Raw genomic sequence first — 6,039 nt, forward strand, 5'->3', positions numbered from 1 at the left:
AAAAGGATGCCAGGTTCCAAGAAAGAAACTAACAAACTCTAGTGGAAGGCAAATAGGAAACACCAATTGCAAAGCCTGCTGTCTTTCAACCAGAATGAGCTTTATTTCTTCCAGGTAGGGAAAATCCTCCTGAGACACTGCCTATCTGAATACATCACTTAATCTTGTAGAAAGCTCCAGGACAGAGAGGTTCTTCCTGTTAGAAATTGCATCAAGTAACCTTATTGAAGATAAATGGCTTTGAACTTTCATAGCAACAGTGATGAAATGCTTCAACGTCCATGCAGCACAGACTGAAAAATAGAGCTTTTAGACAAAGAAATAAACTTATTCAAATGCAAACGTGAGATTTAGGGCAGAGTTTCCAGGTGATCGTAAAAGCACTTTTCTTATTGCTGAGACTGGATGTCTGCATAGCAAGAGATATCTCGCTGCCAGCCAGGTATTATTGGCTTGGGTTCAGGAAAAACTCAGATATTCTTTGTTTCTCTGCTAAGTGAGACCACTTAAAGAAGTAAAGCAAACACTGTAATGCATGAAACAAGTTGGAAAGGATCTTTGTTTTCAGATCAGACTGCCTGCTGAGCAGACTGTGGGGAAGGGACTGCATCTCCCACCAGTTCAAGGTGAATCCAGACTGGAAAACAGAGTCTATATAGACATTTTCTTCATGTTGCAATCTCTGCTTCAGCCACTAAAGATAACAGCTGCCAAGCAGCTGGCTTGAAGACTTCGATGACTCTGAGACTGTTCTCTAAATATCTGCTAAGATCGACTTTTAGGCTGAGATGGCATCAGGGCACGAGACAGGAAGGCTCCACAGAGGCTCTGCAAGGCTCCTCAGTGAGAGTGCATGGAAGGGATGCAGGCAAACCTTACATCTCTGCCTGTGTCTTTCACAACAGAACCACTGGGTACACCCACAGGGATCCGTCTGGGTCTTCCCTAACAAACTGTGGCAAATAGCTGGGCCACAAAACTGGATGCTACCATTCCAGAGTGGTTCACTCTAACAGCAGTCAAAAGCAATGTGTGTTCCTCCCTTAGCTTTGAGAATTAAAACAGCATCTGGCACATCAGAAACATTTGGCCTGTTCTTATCACCATCAGATATTTCCTATTTCAGGATACAGGTTCCTCTTGGCTTGTGACTGTGACAGTAGAATACAAAACATGGCTGGATGCTACTGCAACTTCCACTGTACAGTTCTGATCCAGAGAGAGATCTCTGGGAGCTACAGTAACACAATGAATAATTGTATAATATACTAACATAAAATAATAACACAGTGAGAGCAGATAACATCTTTAAAAGTAGCAGCTGATATTGAAAGGGGTCATTACCTAAAGTGAGCTTCAGGAGAGGCCTGTGTTTTTGCCTAATTGAGATGTGCAGGGAGATATCCAGAAGAGTGACAGTCTCAGGACAACTCTGATTACTCAAAGAAATGCTGAACAAAAAAAAAAAAAATAGTGCAAGAGTCCTGAGTGAAACAGAAATATATTGCTGTTGCCTCTGGGCAGCAGTTTCTTGTAGCATGTGTCCTTGGAAAAGGAATTCCAGTAGGCAGAGAGGGTTGAACTTCAGCATGTCACAGCTGCTGCACCATCACTTCTAGAGTTTTTGCTAAGAAATATTTAATCAGGACTGCAAAAAAAAAATGGAGAGTATAAATATCCACTGGATGGTGTGACCAGTGTGAGAGCTGCCAAGGAGATTTATCCAGCTTCCTCTGGGTAAGCCTCCACACAGCTCCTCTGCTGGATTGGCAGAATACAGGGACAGCCCCAGGTATCAGGAGGACTGGCTGGATTCCTGGCAGACTGTAAATTGTTTTTGCAATTGTACAGTGACTGTGTGTGATAAACTCCCATGCTGAAAACCAGTGAAGATTAAACCTGAGCCCTCCAGCAGTGTGTGTCTGCACTGGCTGATGCTGACAGCCAGGCTGTGGATTATGGCAAACTCATTGGCCTTACAGCCTATATGCAGGACTGGCACGTGTTGGTGGTTGCGTATACACTGAGAAGTCATGTTGAAAAAGGATTTCTGCATGAGCTATGTCCTTAGTATGTTGAGGGCAAGCATGCAATCATACTGTCTGCTGGATCACACCTCACCCATGCCTCCTGATTGCTCTTCTCTCTGCTGGAAACATGGATGAACCAGAGCTGAATCACCAGCCATGGAGATCTCCAGGCACTGAGGCCTGCGATGGACACCACAGGGGTGTTCATCCTGGAGGGCCCATGGCCGCGCACAGAGGGAAACACCTAAGAGCGCTGACCCAAATATGGAGAAATCTTTGTATGTGAGCCATAACGTCACATTTCCACATATCAGAGGATTTATTTCTGCAAAACACACTCATCCTCACTCAATTTGCCACCTAAGTGAAAGCCCTGACATTACTTATGAAGTTTCCATATGTGGTGGTGGTTGCACTTCCCATTCAGCCTCAAAGGCTGGCAGGTGAGATGGGCTCTCAGTTCCTCAGTGACATGATTTTCTTCTATAGGCACAGTGTAGCTCTTCTCCAGACTTAGTGATACTCCCCTAGGTGCAGACTTGCTGCAGAAACCCCTCTGCACCATCTGGCCACGAGATCAGAATGATCCATCCCAGCCCCAGAGCTGTAAAGCTGTTATTTCACACTGCATTTGCTGTGGGGTTATTATTTGATCTGACCACAGCACAAGCATCAGAACCCACCCTGCCGTAACAGTCCCACCGTTTGGCCAGGTTAAGGCACTTGCTCAGCCATGGTGGGTCAGCTGCCCATCCTGGAGCTAAACTAACCCTACACATGACACCCATCTACAAGGCTGATATGCTGTCTAACAAAACAAACCCCATTCTCCTCTCCTGTTTGCACTGAGTAGACACAACAGCCAGCTCTAGAGACAGGTCTGAACCATCACAGTTTAGTTAGAAGCTAATATGCAGGTAAAAATTGACAGTGGGACTAATGATAGCAAAATTTAATTTGGGTACAAGGACTAGTGGACTTCAGCAGCAGCTCAAAACAAGAATGGGAAATGCTGATACTGATTATGGTAAGTGGGGATTATGGCAATGTATCCAAATGCAAAGGTGACAGGAAAAAGACGCTCCTAGGTCAAGAGGCTTTTCTGGAGCAACCTTTAGTTTTGGTGTTAGGGCCCTGGCAGAAGGCTGACACAGCTTGGGTTTTAGACCAGTCAGGTTGGGCAGCAGCCAAGAACAGCTTTTATTCATTACATGTAAACTGAGCAAATTGTTCAGGGAAGGGAGTCAATAAACATGGAGTCTCATGGCACAGTTTTCCCAGAGTGACCTTTCAAAGCATAATTGCATGTTGAAAGACTCAATGGGAGTTGTCTCTGATCAGAGAAGCACTAATCAAATTGGGCTAGGGACTTACCTGTACTCAAGTGGGGGTGTGTCAGAAAAGGGCTGTGTAGTTAGAGACTGCTTTTGGCTAGGTCCCATGTGAGGCTGTGATTGGAAGAGCTTCAAAAATCTTTGGCCTCAGGCTCTCTGGGAAAAGTAAGAAATAATAGTGGTGATACTGGGAAGCATCTTCATTATCACTAGAATCCCTATGGCTTACTGCTCTCTTCTCATTCAGTGGTGATAACCACATTCAGATCACTTCATCTAGGAGGGATTTTGATTGTGTTCATGGAAGTGCATGACTGATCCTCAGTCCCTCGGACCACAGCCTTCAGGCTGCAGCTCCAGCTCAGTGTCATGGGCTGTGGGGTCACCATTCACAAGAGCTATCCCCTCATTGCCCCACCTCCAAGCTTCTTCCCTGGAAAGCAGCCTTGCCCCCAGCCTGAACACCCCACAAAACTACCCTTATTGTTCCACAGGTAACAATCTCATCCTCTTACAATGCTTGAAGGCCTTCTCTTTAATTCCATTAAGATTAACCTTTTCCAGCTGAAAAAGTTAACCCGTGCCACCTTTGTATTACGTCAACATAATTGCACAAGTATTCATATCCCCAGAGGGGATATCCTGGGCTTCTCTTCAGCCTTGTCTTAGATGCCACATGCCATAACACAGTATCACTTCCCAGGACAGACACATTGAACCCTAAGGCAAACTAGCTCAAGGCATCGCAAATCGCGCAGCAGTTGGAAAACCAGCCAGAGGCTGAGAGGAATCCTTCCAGCTCCAGCAAGCTGATAGAGGCATCAAGGAGTGCACTGAGGAGTGCTCAGAGCTGGGCTGGCAAGGTGAGCACCCCTGGAGCTCAGCAGAGGACTATGGAGGAGAGTGTTTCCTGGAAGATGACTACTGCATTATTAATGGCAGTTCAGGTCACTTAGTCCAAACACTTAGATTATCCTCTGAGACGCTGGGGTGTGCCCATCTGTGAGCACCAATGACAGAATTGCAAAAGCCCATTTCCTCTTTTAAAATTCAAGCAGTACTGCTGTGCTACTATGTCAAGAAAATGAATCCTTTGAGAAATTGAAACTGTTCTTTTTTTGGATAGACAGCGCAAGGCTGATCCTTACAGAACCATAGAATTGTTTAGGTTGGAAAAGACCTCTAAGATCATTGAGTTCTACCATTAACACAGCATTGCTAAGGCCACCTCTAAACCTCAGTGCCACATCTCAAATCTTTTAAATGCCCCCAGGGATGGGGACTCAATCCCTTCCAATGGACAGCCTATTCCAATGCTTTACCACCCTTTCCATGAAGAAATCCTTCCTCATGTCCTACCTAAACTTCCCCTGGTGCAGTTTGAGGCTTTGTACTCTCATCCTGTCGCTGGTTGCCTGGGAGAAGAGGCCAACCCCACCTGGCTCCACCCTCCTTTCAGGCAGTTGTAGGAGTGATAAGGTCCCACCTGAGCCTCCTTTTCTCCAGGCTAAACTCCCCCAGCTCCCTCAGCTGCTCCTCATCAGACTTGTGCTCCAAACCATTCCCTAGCTCTGTTGCCCTTCTCTGGACATGCTCCAGCACCTGGGAGTCCTTACAGTAAGGGGCTCAGAACTAAACACAGGATTTGAGAGATGGCCTCACCAATGCCCTTGGGAGCAGGGGAACAATCACTGCCCTGATTCTGCTGGCCACACTATTGCTGATACAGGCCAGGATGCCATTGGTCAAGCACAGACTTGATGACAAGCACAAATAACCTGCCTGAACTGAGGTAAGATATGCCAGATTGGAATATAAGTGAAGAAAATAGCATAGGAATAGTTTATTTACTGCACAAATCCTAAGCAGTGTTTTTCTCCACACATATTTTGACACATATTTGTATTTGCTGTCATTCATATGCCACTGTCTCCCCAAATATTTGACTTTGTCTCAACATGTTACATTTCATGAAGTGCTCTAATTGAACATGCAATGAATGGTACCTCAGAGAGAATTTCCTAATCTGAACCAATATAATCTTCTAGAAATCCTTATGATGATGCATAACATGAAAGAGCAGCAATAAACCTTTCTATGGGTATCTGTAAAACGTTTAACAATGTGTGCCATGCAAATCCTATTTGACATTCTCAGCTTGCATCACCTGCTTGCATTGGAGGGCTACTTTTATGAGGAGGGTGGTGCATCATGAGACAGTTGAAATGAAATACTAGGAAGAAAAATTGCAAAAATGCACTGCCTGTCAAAGCTTGTCTTACAATTTGTTTGCTATATTTAATCATCTCAGTCCCAATTGCTTTGAAGATAAAAGTGTCACCATCACCAAAGGCAAAACAGAGGTCCCTGTACTCCTGCTTGGGCTGTCCCTCATGAGCTGGATTTAGGACCACCTGCAATTTGTGGCAGGAGCTTGAGAATCTGCATAGGAATCAGAGTTTTGGACCTGTGTCTAGCCCAAAGCTGGTCGGGTGAGGAAGCAAAGAAAGGGACTCTTGGCATTTTCTAATCTTTCTTTTATTTCATTAAATGGAAACAACATGAATCCGCTTCTCATTTCTTGCAGGCTTTGGGCATCGATTTTTGTCTGTTTGGGTTGTTTTCTTCTGGACAATTAATGGGGAATATACTTTAATATTACTACATAAGTTATC

The sequence above is a fragment of the Molothrus aeneus genome, chromosome 2 (genome assembly GCF_037042795.1).
Source record: "Molothrus aeneus isolate 106 chromosome 2, BPBGC_Maene_1.0, whole genome shotgun sequence".
Lineage (NCBI taxonomy): Eukaryota > Metazoa > Chordata > Aves > Passeriformes > Icteridae > Molothrus > Molothrus aeneus.